General features: G+C 35.2%; 1 pseudogene; it reads right to left on the bottom strand.

Moving 5' to 3' along the window:
• Positions 1-983: 983 nt before the first annotated feature.
• LOC149167901 (wall-associated receptor kinase-like 20 pseudogene) overlaps positions 984-19,233 on the bottom strand; it is a 56,239-nt pseudogene continuing 37,989 nt past the window's right edge.

Raw genomic sequence — 19,233 nt, 5'->3', positions numbered from 1 at the left:
AAGTGCATCAAAGGCTGATAATGAAATGGGAAAGCATTCAGAGTATCCTCTTCACTACAGGAAGAAATAGTTGTGCAGTATCCCTTCACAAGATTCAAAATTTAGATCTGATCGTTATTTAATATGAGAAAACTTAAAAGTAGTGGGCCGGTTTGCTTCATGAGATATGGGAATAATGCTGCCAGCAAATCATGTAGATAAACAGATGCATATGTGAATGTCTTCTTATGCTAACATTTCCCTCAAACTCAATTTCAGAATGCTACAATGGAGTATGTCTTGGAACAGATCTGCAGAAGGCTTATTCTTTAACCAATCCATTAGAGTCTCCAATCATTCCTACTACATGCTCCCTTGCTGCTATAATAGTCTACAGGATTGGAAATAAATGATTAAGGAGAAGCTCCAATATGTGAAAGCAATAACAAGCTTGTCACTGCACTGATCAGAAGTGATTTTCAGTTTGACCCTATTCTTATGTCGACCCTAAGGACATCTATTCATTGTCCTCTTCAAGAATTTCAGGTTATAAGGTCATGATTCTAGCAGTCAATTTTAGGCATCTTAAATAATTATGTGCTTCAAATTAAGAAATTTGTCATGAAGTTCACTGTGGTGCAAATAGAGCATATTGAACTCATGATTTTATAGGTTTACAGTTATAACCAAATTCGTGAATCTAGAAAGGACATAAGTGATTTTCAGTTTGACCCTATTCTTATATCGACCATAAGGACACCTATTTATTGTCCTCTTCAAGAATTTCAGGTTATAAGGTCATGATTCCAACAGTCAATTTTAAGCATCTTAAATAATGATATGCTTCAAATTAAGAAAATTGTCACGTTCGCTATGGTGCAAATAGAGCATACTGAACTTATGATTTTACAGGTTTATAGTTATAACCAAATTTGTGAATCTAGAAAGCAACTATCCAAAATCCTAACCATGTTCATATACGAAGCCATCATAACTCCAGCAACTCAAATCCTTGTTTGGCCAAAGGACAACGGGAATTTTAGTCGCATTGCCTGCATTACAAAATTATGGTAGAGGTTCATGGTGGGCCTCTCTTGCCTCCCCTCCTGCTAACAACTTATCGCTAAAAGCAGCACTGCCTTCATGCTTTCTAGGACAGCTTGTGAAGCGTTCTCCTTCAACTGAGGATTGACAACATCCATGATCCTTCACTGTTCCGATGTATTAACCACATACACTGCCAGATTCACATCATCAGATTCCATGCAGAGATCAATGGCCTTCTGCGATGTCAGCAGTTCCAGCAAAACCACACCGAAGCTATACACATCACTTTTATAAAAGTGAGCTGGCAATTTCTGTAATACTCGGCATCCAAATAACCCACTATCCCTTGAGTGCATGTGGAGATATGTGACAGGTCTGACTCTGTTAGACCGAATAGCCCGAAATCTGAAACCTTAGCATTCACTTTATTGTCAAGCAAGATGTTTGTGGACTTGACATCTCTGTGACATATTAGAGGGTAGGCAGCGGAATGGAGATAAATACGACATAAGAGGTGGAAAGCGTGGAGTATCTGTGGTGAACAACCATCTCCAGGGGGAAGTCGTTCTCGACTTGAGAGAAATCTGCACTTACTTCTCTTATCCCCTTCACCATTACACCGGGTGGCTTGTCAAGCCCAATGGCTAGAGGTACCCTGCATCCATCCCCTGCATGCCCTTATAAATTGATTTCAATTTTTTTTCATATGGATTAAGTTAAAAATAATGGAGAAATGGTTATATGGTTGTAACGTATCTCCTTAGTTTAGGATTAGTTCCTAGAGTTTAGGAGGTTGTTTACAACTACCTATTTTTCAGTGATGTATTTAATATTGTAATATTCATTTGATGTAAGGCAGAGTGAACGAGAGTGAGAGTCTCCTCTTTGTTTGAGTGCAGTCTTCCAGGTGCCGTACACACCTATGAACTGCAACTCCTTCATTTAATTCAAAGTGTGATTTTTATCTTGGTATCAGAGCTTAGGGTAGAGATAGTCTCAATTTTTTTAGGGATGTATCATTAGTTACATTTCTGTAGTGGTAGGAGTGCATGTAAATGTATTTGTGTGATCAGGTGGAACTGCAGTAACACCTGGAGCGAAGGATCTCAGATGACTGATCATCTCTGAGTCGAAGAAAGGGTTGGAGCACATTTTTTTTAGAAGCAGCAGCAGATTGGCGCGGATTTTTTGCAGACAGTCGCGCCAATCCAGAACAAAACAGAAAGGCGCGATTTTTTAAAGAACAGAAGCACCCATTGGCGCGGGTTTGGGGCTGTTAAGAGCGCCAACGAAATTATAACTAAATTGGCGCGGATCCGTGGCTGTTAAGCGCGCCAATTTCCGTGGACATCGTGAATTTTTCTTTTCAGCAATTGGCGCGGATTTGTAGTTGTTCAGAGCGCCACAGAGCCAACCTTTTTTTTCTCTATGGAAATCTGCAATTTTTCGTTGTAGATCGGAGTTGCCCGGTGGTGGCACGTGGAGATTTCTGCTCGGCGGCAGCAGATTTGATTTGCCTGGTGGTGGCGAATTGAGGTTCCTTGATCCGCTCGGATCGGACCTGCCCGGTGGTGGCGAATTGGGGTTCCGTGATCCGCTTGGAGGTAGCAGATCGTACCTTCCCGGTGGTGGCGAATTAGAGCTCTGTGACCTGCTCAGTGGAAGCAGATCGGTTTTTTGACCGGTGGTGGCGCAGTGTAGCTCCTTGATCTGTTCGGTGGAAGCAGATCGCCTTTGTCCGGTGGTGGCGTGTTGGAGCTTGCTTGTTGATCTGTTCGGTGGTAGCAGATCGGTTTTTCCCGGTGGTGGCACAGTGAAGTCCCTGATCTGTTCGGTGGTAGGAGATCGGACTTGCCCGGTGGTGGCACAGTGAAGTCCCTGATCTGTTCGGTGGTGGCAGATCAGACTTGCCCGGTGGTGGCCGATTGGAGTGTTCAGTTGGGCGAAAATGAACAACAATATAGAATCATACCTCCACGAGTCTGGCAAACTCGATGGAACAAATTTCTCCAACTGGAAATTCAAAATGCAAACTTTGCTGGAAAGCGTAAATGCATGGGCAATCGTTGAGGGAAATGAGCCGAAATCTGGAACAGCGACCCAAGAACAAGACTGGGATAAAAGAGAAATGAAAGCAAAAGTTATACTAAAGATGTTCATTAAGGACAATATTATCCTACATATCAGAGATTCCAAGTCAGCCGTTGATCTATGGACAACGATCAAGAACCTGTACGAGACTCAGAATACAAATCGTGTTCTGGCACTCAAGGGAAAGTTGTTTGCATTGAAGATGGACGAGAATGAGTCCGTTGGTGGATTCATGGCCAGAGTCAAGGATCTGAGAGACAAATTGGGAGATATTGGAGAAAAGGTGTCCGACTCAGATTTAGTTACACTCACATTGAACAGAATGACTGATGAATATCAGACATTCATCACAGGACTGTCAGCGAGGGAGAAAGCCCCTTCATTTGATGAGCTGACAGCGATTCTGCTCTAGGAGGAGGAGCGAAGACAGAATCTGAAAACTCAGAGAAATGACTTAGCTCTGATGGTGAAGAGGCGACAGTACAGAGGAAAGCAGCACCAACATTAGCACCAGAAACCGCAGCAGCAGCAGCAGAAGGGGGCCAGCTCTTTTCAAAAGAGACCATTCAGAGGTATGACTGATAATTATGTTAAGAGATGTTTTTATTGTGGGAAACCTGGTCATCAGATTAAAGAATGCTATAAGAGGAAGGCGGATGAAAGAAAAGGCAAACAGAGGAAACATCAGGGCTGTTTTGCTGGAGAAGAGGAGGACCACAGCCATGATCTTCGACTATTCACAGTCGATTGTGCTCTTTCAGCATCAAAGGGAGATGAGGACGACATATGGTATGTCGACTCTGGCGCATCCTCGCACATGACCGGTAAGAAGGACTGTTTTGAATTTCTTGAAGAATCTGCATGTGGATCAAAAATTTATCTAGGAGATGACAGTGGGTATGAGATCAAAGAATGTGGAGATATTCCTGTGAAGCTACCTAGTGGCGACATTAAACATCTTAAAAATGTATTATATGTTCCAGGAATTAAGAAAAATCTGATCTCTGTCTCAATGATTACAGACCAAGACATGCAGGTGCAATTCTTTAAGAATGGTTGTGTCATTAAGGATAGCCAGATGGAAACAGTTGCAACAGGAGTGCGCGTGGGGAATTTGTATAGATTGGATGCAAATAGTATGCCACGACAAGCAATGGTTGCAACTGGATCAACAGTCGAAAATCTCTGGCATCAGAGATTTGGACATCTCAATTTGCAGGACCTCATCTTACTTCAGAAGAAACGTATGGTCGATGGACTCCCTGTTTTTCATAATGTCAAGCTGGAATGTGATGGATGTGCATTAGGGAAAATGCATAGAGAAGAGTTCCCTTTGCATGTCAACAGAAAGGAAAGAGACATCCTAGAACTAGTGCATACAGATATTTGTGGACCCATGCAAACTAGGTCCCTAGGAGGTGCATATTATTTTCTGTTGTTTACAGATGACTGCACTAGGTTTTCATGGGTGTATTTTTTAAGTAAAAAGAGTCAAGCCTTTCGGTACTTTAAAGAATTCAAATCTATGATAGAGAACCAAACAGGAAAGAGGATAAAGATTCTCCGCTCGGACCAACTGGGAGAATACAGGTTAGGAGAGTTCATGAACTTCTGCAAGCAGCATGGGATTATGCAGCAATTCACAGTGCCACACACTCCACAGCAGAATGGAGTAGCAGAACGCAAGAACAGAACTCTTGTGGAGTGCGCCAGAAGTATGCTTCAAGGTAAAGGTCTATCAAATGGTCTTTGGGCAAAAGCCATTAATACTGCTATTTATTTAAAGAATAGGAGTCCTACTAAATGTCTAGGCTTCAAAACCCCCTTTGAAGCATTGTTTGGACTCAAACCAGCAGTGAGTCATCTAAGAATATTTGGATCTAAAGCTTATGCTCATATACCAAAAGCAGATAGAAGGAAGTTAGACCCCAAAGCCTTGAAATGTATATTTGTAGGATATGGCACAGAGTATAAGTCATACAAGTTATATAATCCTGTGACTCATAAAGTTTTTGCAAGCAAAGATGTTATTTTTCATGAACAGATTGAAGATGGAAAGGAAGACTCTAACAGTGACAGCCACATTCCATTGCTGATAGAGATAAACAGTGACGAAGATGAAGAGCAGGAGCAGGAGCAGAAACAGGAAGAAGTAGCAGTAGATAGTGTAATAAGTGATGATGCAGGCCTGGAAAGTGCTGAAACAGAAAGAGTTAAGGTAAGTCCTCTACCTAGAAGATCAGGTAAGAAGACTAGACTACCTGAAAGATTGAAAGGCTATGCTTTAATGTCCAAAATTTTAAACATTGTAGAACCTTCAAATTATGAAGAAGCAAGTAAATCAGATGAATGGAGGGCTGCAATGCATGAGGAAATTGAATCAATATATAGAAATCGTACTTGGGATTTAGTTGAGTTTCCTGAAGGAAAAACCCCTATAGGTTGTAAGTGGCTGTATAAACCTAAGATAAATGCAGATGGGAGTGTAGAAAAGTTCAAAGCTAGACTGGTAGTAAAGGGTTATTCACAGCAAGAAGGCATAGATTTCGATGACACCTTTGCCCCTGTAGCTAAACTAAATACAATCAGAATGCTAATCTCTTTAGCAACAAAACATAAATGGAAGCTACACCAGCTAGATGTTAAGTCTGCATTTCTGAATGGAGAATTAAAGGAAGAAATTTATTTAGTACAACCTCCTAGTTTTGTGAAAAAGGGGCAGAAGCATTTAGTGTGTAAATTGCATAAGGCACTTTATGGTTTGAAACAAGCACCCAGGTCATGGTATGAGAAAATTGATTCATTTTTTATACAGCATGGTTTTCATAGGAGCCTCAACGACCCAAACCTGTATACCAAGATAAATAAACAGAGGCAAATCATTTTGATTTCTTTGTATGTGGATGACATGATTATAGCAAGAAATGCAAATAATTTCATCAAAGAAATCAAGCAGCAAATGTCATAGGTATTTGAAATGAAAGACCTTGGAGATCTTCATTATTGCCTAGGTTTGGAGGTGTGGAAAGATTCTGGTCAAACTTTTCTAACTCAAGGAAAGTATGCCAGAACCCTGTTGGAAAGATTCAGAATGGAATAGTGTAAAACAGCAGCAACACCATTGCAGTAGAACCTCAAGTTAAGTAGTGATGATGGCACAAAACAGGTGGATGCCACTTTGTATAGAAAACTAGTGGGGAGTTTGATATATCTCACGCCAACTAGACCTGATCTGGCATATTCTGTTAGTGTGCTGAGCCAGTTTATGTCCAAACCACTTGAAAGTCACCGGATTGCAGCAAAATGTGTGATGAGGTACCTTAGTGGTACTTGTAATTATGGTATTTTATACACTGGCAATTCTGATGTTACTTTAGCAGGTTATTCAGATTCTGATTGGGCAAGTGACCTGGATGATCGTAGATCCATCACAGGTTATGCATTTAGTATTGGATCTGGGGTTATTTCGTGGAGTAGCAAAAAGCAAAGCACTGTAGCATTATCATCATGTGAAGCTGAGTACCAGGTATTGTGTGCAGCAACATGCGAAGCCATCTAGTTGAGGAGATTGCTTAGTGATGCAGGCGAAGGGCAGAAAGAAGAAACCAGCATCAAAACTGACAACCAGAGCACAATAAAGCTTGCATACAATCCAGTTTTCCACAAAAATACTAAACATATTGACACTCAGTTTCATTTTGTTCGAGAAAAGATACAGTCAAAAGAAATATGTGTGGATTATTGTAACACTTGTGATAATTTAGCTAATATTTTTACTAAGCCTCTAGGGCGAGTAAAGTTTGAGTTATTTAGAGGGATGTTAGGAGTGCAGAATAACCCTTTTTCCATTAAGGGGGGGAGTTAAAAATAATGGAGAAATGGTTATATGGTTGTAACGTATCTCCTTAGTTTAGGATTAGTTCCTAGAGTTTAGGAGGTTGTTTACAACTACCTATTTTTTAGTGATGTATTTAATATTGTAATATTCATTTGATGTAAGGCAGAGTGAACAAGAGTGAGAGTCTCCTCTTTGTTTGAGTGCAGTCTCCCAGGTGCCGTACACACCTGTGAGCTGCAACTCCTTCATTTAATTCAAAGTGTGATTTTTATCTGATTAGACACTTAAGTTGTGTATTTGCAGGGATATTGTGGAGAAATACAGCGAATCCCCTATGGGTTTGGCATGCAAGCGGTTGGGGATAATATCAGAGGCATTGGGTTTGGAAACTGAAGCAGTGAGGGTAGGCAGCGGAATGGCGATAAGCCAGTGCTTCTACAGTTTGAAGAGCAATATTCAAGCGAGTTCTCTAGTCCAAGAACCTTCCTCCGGAGGTCATGTAGAGATGTTCAAATAAGGTCCCGTTGGGAATGTACTCATAGATCAGGAGGGGTTCCTCTACATGTGGTTTACCTGAGATAAAATTCGTCTTTGAGTATTTACCTCCGAATGCGGGATTTCCTACAAGGCATTCACGGCGCGAGGGGTTCCTCTGCATGTGGTTTACCTGAGATAAAATTCGTCTTTGAGTATTTACCTCCGAATGCGGGATTTCCTACAGGGCACATTCACGGCGCAGGTGGTCCCACTCCAAGATTTTGATTTTGTATGGCACGTTCAAACCTTGTTGCGCGTCCAGTTTTCCTTAGGTCGTGTACTAGAAAATCCGCAGCGATTGAAGTTGCCAAAAATGGAGTTGCACGTCCGAAAATGGAGATGTCAGGGCTGTTTAAAGCCCCTAATTGCAGTGCTCTTTTTCAATACATAGATACCATAGCGACATGTTTTGCAAATAAGAAAATAAAAGTGTAGGCGACTAACTGATTTAAAAGAAGGCCTACAGGCCTAAGAATACATTGATACATTGAGTATTGATCTTGTTTGCATGATTAAAGAATAGAGTTTAAGAAGTGTAATTAAGGTGATCTATTAAGAGGAGGAGGCCATATTAGTACTAAGTTTAAGTGATTGATTTAAAAGAAGGTCTTTCAGCCTAATAATACATTGAGTTTTGATCTTGTTTGCATGATTAAAGAATAGAGTTTAAGAAGCGTAATTAAGGTGATTTATTAAGAGGAGGAGGTTATATTAGTATTAAGTTTAAGTGATTGATTGTGCTGAGTAGATGTGTAACTTTGTTTGTCATTTTATCTATCAAGTTGACACACGTGTCTCTTTAAAATTAAAATAAACTATGCTCCAAATAAAAAATAATGTCAGTTATAATAATAATAATAATAAAAAGAATATGTTGCAAAAAGAAATGTGTAAATAAACGTTTAAACTTTATAATTTAAATAAATTATTTTAAGATCTATGTTAACTAATTTATATCGACATCAACTTCATAAGAATAGAGTTTAAGAAGCGTAATTAAGGTGATTTGTTAAGAAGAGGAGGCCATATTAGTATTAAGTTTAAGTGATTGATTGAGCTGAGAATTTTATTATTAGAGTCTCGTATGAGGAGATGTGTACCTTTGTTCGTCATTTTGTCTATGGAGTTGACACACATGCCCCTTTAAAATTAAAATAAATTATGCTTTAAATAGAAAAATAATGTCGGCTATAATTAAAAAAAATGAATATGTAGCAAAAAGAAATGTGTGAATAAATGTTTAAACCTTATAATTTAAATTATTTTAAGATCTATGTTAACTAATTTATATTGACATCAACTTCATTTATATCAATATCAACTTCATATATATCTATATATAGAAAAAAAATTGTTAAAATAAAATGTTTTAATGTTGTATATAAAAATATTTAAATAAAAAATATAATTTAAACAATGAAAAATTACATAGTCTATTTTACACTCTAAAGAATAGAGTTTAAGAAGCCTAATTAAGGTGATTTATTAAGAGGAGGAGGCCATATTAGTATTAAGTTTAAGTGATTGATTGTGCTTAGAGGTTTATCACAGTCTGGTATGAGGAGATGTCTGGTATGAGAAGATGTGTAACTTTGTTCGTCATTTTGCCATTTTGTCTATCAAGTTGACACATGTGCCCCTTTAAAATTAAAATAAATTATGCTTTAAATAGAAAAATAATATCAGCTATAATAAAAAAAATGAATATGTTGCAAAAAGAAATGTGTGAATAATGTTTAAACTTTATAATTTAAATAAATTATTTTAAGATCTACGTTAACTAATTTATATCGACATCAACTTCATTTATATCAATAACAACTTCACATATATCTATATATAGAAAAAAAAAATTGTTAAAATAAAATGTTTTAATGTTGTATATAAAAATATTTAAATGAAAATTATAATTTAAACAATGAAAAATTACATAGTCTATTTTACACTCTAAAGAAATTTGCACATGAAGAAATTTGATCCCTCTTGGCTCATGTTAAATTAAATAGTAAAGTATGAGTCTTGAGTTTAAGATGAGTGACAAATATGTACGATTTTTTATACTAGTAAGAAGTATAAAATATGTATACGGTTATAATATAGTATAGTATCTTAATTTTATATATATATATATATATATATATATATTATTTTTGTGTTAATTGGGTTTATTTAAAGTAGTTAGTAGGAATGATTGTTATTTTTTCCACTTAAATTCAATTCTTACAAGTAATATGTTGAACTCATATCAAATATATTTTTGTATTTTTGTAATGACTTAAAGTCTTGTTGTCATATGGCATTTACCCTTATCTTATTCTTGTTTTCCAACTATATATATATATATGATGATTTTTTATACTGGTAAGAAGTATAAAATATGTATACAATTATAATATAGTATAGTATAGTATAGTGTGTGTATATATATATATATATATATATATATAAATAATTTTTGTGTTAATTGGGTTTATTTAAAATAGTTAGTAGGAATGATTGTTATTTTTTCACTTAAATTCAATTCTTACAAGTAATATGTTGAACTCATATCAAATATATTTTTGTATTTTTGTAATGACTTAAAGTCTTGTTGTCATATGGCATTTACCCTTATCTTATTCTTGTCTGCCAACTATATATATATATATATATATATGCAGACAAGGATAAAATAGGGGATATATATATATATATATGGGGTTCAAGGACCTCAAAGATTGGTGACCACTATGTTCATGAAATATTTGTACCAAGCAGATCCACTCGAAGGAATCACTTCTTATTAGCTCAACCACAAAGCTTGACCCTGATGGTGTCGAGAGAATTGAACCTATGACCTCTCAATAGCAAAGGTGATTTAACGACAGGGACTCCAACCAATTGAGCTAACACTTGGAGCTAATATATATATATATGTGTGTGTGTGTGTGTGTAAATTTTTTATGCGAATGAAGCAACTTTTTAGAGAGTAAAAGGAAGTCATATTAATCTTGGGGTAAAAATGAGTAGCATATACATCGATATAATATTGTAAGTATTATGAAGAGGCATTAAAGGAATTTGAGTTCTATAATTATTGAAAACAATTCTAATAATAATATAATATAATAAAAAATTAATTTCAATATCATGGTCAAGTTATAGATCATAATTAATTTCAAGATCATAGTCAAGTTCTACATCATCGGTGTATGAGACTCCTTAATTGTATTAAATACTTTTTCTCAAAACATCCCACTAAAATATATTTTAAACCTAGCAAACTCAATCAATAATGAATGATGTTCTTATAAACATTCATAGCATTAGAAGCTGGAAACATAACTTAATTAAGTGGAAACTATTAAATCTAATAAAAAGTGTTACCTTGTCTTGGATGGGCCCTTGCCTCTTTAGACGAGGCACTGGGAAACGAAGAGAGTCTTCTTGATTAAATCGTCATTCACACCACGATGGAGGTAACATAACTCATATAGGTTTTGTATTAATCAAAGATCTGTTTACAACCTAATAGCATTACAGTGCAAAATCCTTCAACCCCCCTCCTAATATTTTAGGGATAACACACGTTTTTATGGTGGCCCTTCATTACACTAATCAAACTTATACAAAGGCAGTTACAACGATTGTAGAACCGATTATGCGGCTGTCCTAATCTCATATAAGGAAAACAACTCAAGATCAGATTGATAATTAGATTTAAAGTATGAACTTGTGAATATAATCATTTGATTATTTGGAATCACCATTTTAGCAAGCTCAATCAAATTTCCTTCCGTATATGAATCTCAATCTTCCATGGGTCTCGATCCCCTTCTCTTCAAACTCCAACAATATTTCTTCTAGTTTGTTATGTTTAGCTTCATATCACGCAACTTGGTGATAGCAAGCTATTTGAAAATTTCTCCCAATCTTAGGCCACAAGCGTATTACATATTCCTTACAGTCGGTTGTTAATTTTGTTGCAATATCTTGCTATTGATTGAGTTGTAGGAACACTTGTACTACACAAAGAGTTATAGTGATTCACCAACTTCGGTAAGTATTATTATGATTCAAACTACTATCTAATATAAATAAAAGATGACAAAATGCAGCCTACTAATACCTATTACCACAAGTAACTTTAATCATCAAAATAAGGAGAGATTATAGAAACAAACAAACAAGAAGGGGTGAAAATGTGCCAAACTGGGAGCTCATCACTAACCTCCATGATTCTTATTCCTTTAGAAAAAGATAATTTCCAAGTAGGGACATTTGCATCTTGTATGCAAGGAATCGAGGCATGGACACCTTTGCAAGATTTTAGTCCCTAAGAATCCTCCAAATATAATCTTAGACCTAGGGGTAAAGGAACCCTCGACTTCTCAAGGAAAGTGGCAGGTGGTTATGGTTTCTTTATGCGAGAGGTAGAAAACACACTTGTTTAAAGATAAGTGTTCCAACTCTATGTTTGATTTCATATTTATAATTCAATTGATTGAGTTGTATTTATTTCATGTATGAATTAGGATTAAATTATTATTGCATGATGTTATCTACCAACTTTTCTATGATGTCTTATTCAATGTAATTGTCAAATTAAAATTTTCCTTAAGAGTTACTTGGCTTGAGTTCTTCTTGTGAATTTGATGTTATGTATGAGTTTAAACTCGTGTGGCTATGGCCATGTACAATTTGAGTTGCCATGCCTAATGGGATGGTCATAGGCCAAACACCATCACAAGTTCAAGACCCTTCTACCCTATGGGTCTATGATGTTTAAATTAAAGTATTCTAAAAATGTATCTTAGAGCCATACCTCAAAGTATCATTATTGAAGTTAGGCCAATGCTTGTATTCAATTAGATTTCAAAGTATTAACTTAACAATGGTCATTCTAACACATGTTTTTGAATTTTAAAGGATGTAATCAAAACAAACTAATAAGTCATTTATAATTGAAGGAGTTTTAGTCAAGTTGATTGTTTACCAAGTGTGAAAACGTTTTTTGAATGGACTAAAAGTCTTTATGTTTCACTATGAAGTGATATATTCAAAGTTGACCAATCAAGCTCATCTTTGGAAGAGGTCTAATGGCTTCATTTCCATATGTGAAATTTTCTTTCAAAGGCACTTGACACTTCATTAGTGACTTTCAAAATATTTTAGGTTTCTCTTTCGAAGATACTCAAGGTTTATTAGGGACTTTCGAAATATGTGAGGTTGGTCTTTCAAAGACACTTGATAGTTTATTAAGGACTTTTGAAAGATGTTAGGACGATCTTTTTAAGGCACCTAATAATTCATTGCAAACTTTCAAAATATGTGATGTCAATCTTTCAAAGAGGCATAATAATTCATCAAGGAGATTTGGAAGATGTTCTTTTGAAGAGGCTCAATAGTTCATCAAGGACTTTTGGAAGATGCTCTTTCAAGTATTCCCAATGGCCTATGGGGAACTTTTGAAAGATGTTTCCCTGAAAATGCATGATGGTCTATGGGTGCATGTCTTTCAAATGAACTTGTTGGCCTTGCCATCAAGCAAATATTTCAATTTGGATATAGAATGGCTATGTGAAACAAGACCCAAGCATGAGAGAGGAACCACTGTAATATTAGACAAAGGTTTTCAAAATCATAGTTGAAGGAGTGGTTTGAAACACAATTTTGAGGTTTCATTAAGTAGGAAGCTAAGTTGTGAAATGGTTGAATGTGTTCAAAGAAGGGAAAATATCAAAGATCAGTGGTGGATTAGTTAAATGTGTGTTGCTATGGAGAGGATTGAGTAATTGTAGAGGGAGATCAATGATTGAAGAAGCACTAAAGGAAGCTTACAAGAGTTGAAGAAACTCAAGAAGAAGGGAAGTAGGTCGGATAATTATTGAGAGATTAAGGACTAATTATAGATGGGATTTTAGTGAAATTATAAAGTGATGAGGGGACATTGACTAGGTCTAAGGGACAAACATAGACAAGATAGGATATGGATGATGAAGACTAGTCATAGAGGGTGGATTTACCAAAAAGAAGTCAAGTTTGAGTCAAATTTTAAAGAAATTGAGATTAGAGACAAATAAGAAGATGCATAATAAAGGAATGTACTCAAAAATTTATTTTACTTGTTAAAAGTAAAGGATACCCCCCTAAGTGACATGATATTGTTGATCAACAATGAATCCAACCAAGCTCTAAACACACCCCAAATTCCTTTCAAAACTACCTAGATATTTTTAAATAATTTTGTCGTTTCTTATTTTGTTTTAAACGATAGTAAGCAATAATTGGGTGAAAATGATGGTCACATAAGTCAAAGCAATGGTAGTGGTGGTAGTTAGTCTAGAGTAAACAAAGGGAGCAGTAACACATCCCATAGTCAAATGTAAAACCTTAAATTCCAACATTGTCCAAGAGTTTTTATTATGGTTTGTAATCCTAATAATGCTAATATGAGAGGGAATCTAAAGGGGTCCTCATTAATACTACCTTAGTGTTATAGGAAGGGAGATAAAGATGTAAAACATAATTGGTTCTTGTATGAGGATATCTTGAACATTAAGGAACTACCCCAAGCTTGAAAATAGTGGAGATCCATACAACTTTATGGGGTAGATATTTATAGTGGTATATTAAATTTTGTATTATACACCAAATGGGGTGACTCTTACCTTAAGATGAATTGAAGGAAAAAATCATCAGTAATTTTGAGAAGCCAAAATTTGAACAAAAAATCAATGTAAAACTCAAAGACATTCAAGTATATAGTGGGATAAAATTCATGGGAGTGTGTTTATAGGTTTTGATATATTTTATGATTCATTTTAATTTATCATATCCATGATACATAACATAAGCAATGGTTTATAGGGGGCATGTTCCCATTTACTATGGTTCTTTTGATGTAGCAATGCATCACTACTTAGAGAGAAGCATTGGAACAAGCAATGAATATAGAGTCCATTTGAAGGGTACTTAAGGAATTCCCCTCTGGTTACACCAATCTAAACACACTACGTAGCCAAATTTCAAACTTAGTTGATAGTACGAACATATTAGATCAAGAAATTGGCAAAAGGAAAAAAATAGGCATAGAGCAAGTTTGGTATACTAGTTGCAAGATGGAGAGACACAATGTGAACAAGTTCCTGTTAGTGAGAGGTGGTGTTGATCATGGCCCTTTAGTCAAATCTTTCCCATGTAGACCTTTAGGTGGAGTTACATAAGGGCCTTTGTTTGTCCATATTATATGCCTATGGATAAGAGAGTACTGTGAGGTTTTCAATGGGTACAAGAACCCTTCGTAACATTGCCTTATCTTACAAAAGTATTCCTTTGTACATATACATGTGTGATGCATGTTTTTTATAACAAGCAAATATAATATAGAAAAATGTTGGGCTTTGCAATCCCTGGTGGAATGGATAGTGAAACCACAACCTGGGTTGAAGGGAATTCCCAACCAAAAGGTGTTGAAGTTAGAGATCGACGAAGGGGTAACCATAATGGATAAGTTGATGAAAATAGCATCCAATTTAGTGCTACAAATGTGAGGAGGTGGGACATATCTCTTGACATCACCCACCCCCTTAATGGCCAAGATTTAGTTATTATTGTTCAAATTAGCATGCTACTTAAACTACCCTAACCTAAAAGAGAAGTGGGAAATCTGAGCAAGATAGCAGACATCTAGCCTAGTTAATTCCAAACCTAGGTAGGTAGGTGAAGATGTTGACCCCATTATAAAAGTGGTTATTTGAGATGGTACTCAAGCATATATGGATAATAGAAAATCAAACACTAGTAACTATTAATAACATTGACACAAAAGCACTTAAGTTTGACGTAGTAAAACAAAAGGGATTCTTCGACCCTAAGTTCACATTTTGGGGCCCATATGAAGCGGATATAGTTGCAAAAGAATGGAAATACTTGAGAAAAAGGGGAATTTGGTTTAATTTTTTACAAATTCTTATGTTTGCCAACATCCTGAAGGACAAACTATTGGCCAAGAGGTTACAAACTTTATTCCAACATTTTTTGAGGGTGGGGATGAGGAGTCTATGCCAATTAATGCCCACATACCTAAAAGGAGTTCTCAACAAATTAAGAAGAATAATGTCTGAATAAGAAAATAAATCATATTGAATGTATAGGTCTTTAGGCATGGCAATAAATATTTAATATTTGACTTTGTTTAAAAAGTAAACATTCAACCCAAGAACTCATGGGAGATGATGGAAAATATTTGTGCTAGCATACCCCCCAACTCTATTGAAATTGGCTAACTATTATCACATATTTTTACTTGAAAGGTTGGAAAATGTTGAACTACTAGCCCTAACCAACCTTAGCATGGGTGAAAACACTTACATATTTTGATGCAATTGATATAATGGATGGGAAGGGTCCTTGTCGTTTAATTCCAGAGATTTAATAGGCCTTTAATAATTATGTTAGTATTTGTTTAAAGTTGGGTGTGTCATTTGAAGCATATGGTACCTAGGCGGTCCAACCATTAGATGCATACTAAGGCCCCTAGTATGATAAGCTTACTAGAGATACCTTTGAATACAATATATAATAGGTATAATTTAATAATTGGAAAGAGAGAAGACAATGTGAACCCTAGAACAAATGGTTTGGTTAGTTGGTATAGTATCCACTCCTTCAACATTGGTTGTAAAGAAAAACTATATAATTGGTAGAACTGTAACCATGATATTTCATCTTAGTTTTGCGCTTTAGTAAACATAGCTAGATCGATCAACGAAAACCTTAGAGACTCTCCCATTTATGATGGAACTAGATGTGTTTAAGACTTCCTATATGTATGGAGGATCATATGGTATTGGCATCAGACATAGCATTGAGGGGTACTCCAACCAATTGGTGGGTCATGCATAAGGATATCTTACCATATTGGGCTGAAGTCCAACTAGTGATGATAAATAGTTTTGTAATCCACTCCCCCCAATAAAAAAAAAGGATTTTGAACTATAGGATGTGTCCTTGATAAGCAAGGAATCATTTCTTGAACAAAATAAAGGGAAGAAAAACCTTGTGAGCCATATAGACTTGTTAAATATTACTTAATCGATACCACAACCTCTTTCATTTTTTAACAAATAATTACTCAATTCCCTGATTCTAAGAGATTAACCAATGATTAGGGCAACTGATTTATTAGTGCTATAATTACAACCCTCAATCATAAGTTCATGAACCAACATCATATGACTCGCCATATCATCTAGAACTAAATGGTATCATGAAATCCTTCAATAAATATTTGGAACATTGATTAACCAAGGTACATTCAACGAACCATCCTGATTGGGATAAGTCAATTTCCATACTCCTATAGGATTGTAGAAATACAACTAAGAAATTGACCAAAAAAATTTCCTTTCATTTGGTGTGTGGTTGGGATGTTATTATTTTAGCATAATTTCTAATTCCCAGTCTACTCATTTTTCATGTTACATATATGTTCAAGGAAGAGGCACTTGTACAAAAACTAACAAAATCGATGTAGCTAAAGGAAGAAAACCTTTTTTTATCAAATTTCCCTCCAATAATAAAAAAAATCTAGCCATGGGGGCATGGTATGATTAACACACAAAGACCAAAATCTTTGCCAAGGAAGATATAATATTACTTTATGCAACAAGTATTTGGAGCATCTAGGCATATTACATATCCACTTGTTGGTTCCATTATTGGTCGTATACATAAGATATTCTCATGTTGTATGTGTGGCTTAGTTTATTGGCATTATTTAGCTAATATGGGTGAATAAAACCCACCTAAAGCACTTTTTTTTTACCTTCTAACTCATATTCATATGTTTTTCCTATTCAAACTTTCTTAGGTTAAGTCATATAAATTTTGGTTTTCTTTCTTTTCTAGCCGTAATTGTGTATTTCTATTTTATTACTTTTCTACATTGTCCAATCAAAGCCTTGAATTAGGTTTTACCAACATTTATCTCCTTTTTAAAATTTTGTAAAGTCTATGACACATGCTTTTGTTCAAATAATGTTTTTGAGTCTAAATATTTATGGTCAAATATACATGGACTTATTTCCTACGAAACAAATTTAAAGTCTTTGGTAAATTTAAAAATTTTAGGGCTCTTGTGGAGAATCAAATATAGAATAAAATAAAGGTGTTGAGGATAGATATTATTGGAATGTTAGGAATGAATTTAAGGAATTTTGTAAAATTGTGGTATATAAAGGAATAAGGCTACTCCATACACAATCCAATTGTATTGGGTTTCAAAAAAAATGAATACAACATTAATGGGAAAATCAAGGACCATGCTTGATGGTGCCATGTTAGGATAGGAATTTTGGGAAGAGGTGTTGGATACTATGTGTGTCCTAGTAAGTCAACCATTGTCATCGACATTGATTAACAAAAATCCCCATGTGGCATGGATTGGTTAAAATACCCTCTCTTAAACATCCCAAATATTTTTGTTGTGATACTTTTGTACATTCTCCAAACAAAAATAGGAATAGGACAAATAATAAAGTTAGAAAATGTCATCTCTATTGGTTATAAAGATTGTATAAAATCTAAACTCTAGAAACTATTAGCTAAGAAGGTTGTTTACGAAGACGATATTATCTTTAGATAGGTATAATATGTTCCCAAACATGAAGACCTACCAAAGGAAAAACAACTAGAGATAATAGAGATTGAGTTGGAGGATGAAGAATCTAACTCGACACAAGAACATGAATAAAAAAAGGGAGAAGAACCCCATACTCGACTATTGAGGAGATTAGCTTTAGAAAGAAGGAAACTAAAAAGGTATAATCCACATGATTTTCATTATAGTTTAGCTTTATTTATTAATGATGATGATTCCATAATTTTTAGATAGGCAATTGATTCAGAGGTTGATAAACTCTTGAATAAGATCATGGTTAAAGAAATGGAGGCCTTAAATAAGAATGAGGCTTTGAATCTAGTTGAGTTGCTAGCTAAAAGAAAACTCGTTGGCATCAATATGTTGTTTAATAAATACTTGAAAATAGAAGGTGAAGTAGAGAAGTATAAAGATCGCTTAGTAACATAGGGATATTCCTAGGTAGAGTGAATTGATTTTCGTGAAATATTTTATCTTGTGCTAATTTAACTTCTATTATATTTTTTGTTTATTCTTGTTTGTTTTAATCTTGAAGTAGAGTAGATGAATGTAAAGACAATATTCCTACATTCGGATCTTAAAGAAGAATTCTACATGAAACACCTAAAAGTTTTTTCAATGAAGGAAAAGAAAGAGATAGTTTGCAACATGAAAGATTCCCTGCATGGGTTAAACAGTCTCCAAGGATGTCATATCAAAAGTTTGATACTTATATATTGAAACTTGGTTTTCCAAGGAGAAAAGTTTATCACTATGTTTATTCCAATTTAGTTGGTGATAATTTCATTTGTGTGATATTTTATGTTGATGATATGTTTTGTATTAGAAACAAAAAAGAAATCATCAAGGACAAAGCGCAAGTTTCTTCTAAATTTGATATGAGAGATATTGGTGCTATAGATTTTTTTTGGACATGGAAATTGAAAGAGATCAAGTAAACAAGAATATATGGTTAAATCAAAGTATGTGGTGATATTGTTGTTGAGATTTAATATGTACGAAAGTAAACTAGTCAAGGTCGATAATCCTATAGGTGTAAAGTTATCTAAAAATCAATGTCCCAAGAGACATGAAAAGAAAAAGGACATGTCTCGATGTT

This window comes from Pinus tabuliformis, chromosome 5_1, assembly GCF_031772625.1.
Source record: "Pinus tabuliformis cultivar Carrire ecotype Pingquan chromosome 5_1, CPIR1, whole genome shotgun sequence".
Classification (NCBI taxonomy): Eukaryota; Viridiplantae; Streptophyta; class Pinopsida; order Pinales; family Pinaceae; genus Pinus; species Pinus tabuliformis.
Note: the sequence above shows the minus strand (reverse complement) of the source record. Positions and strands in the feature narration are given on the sequence as shown.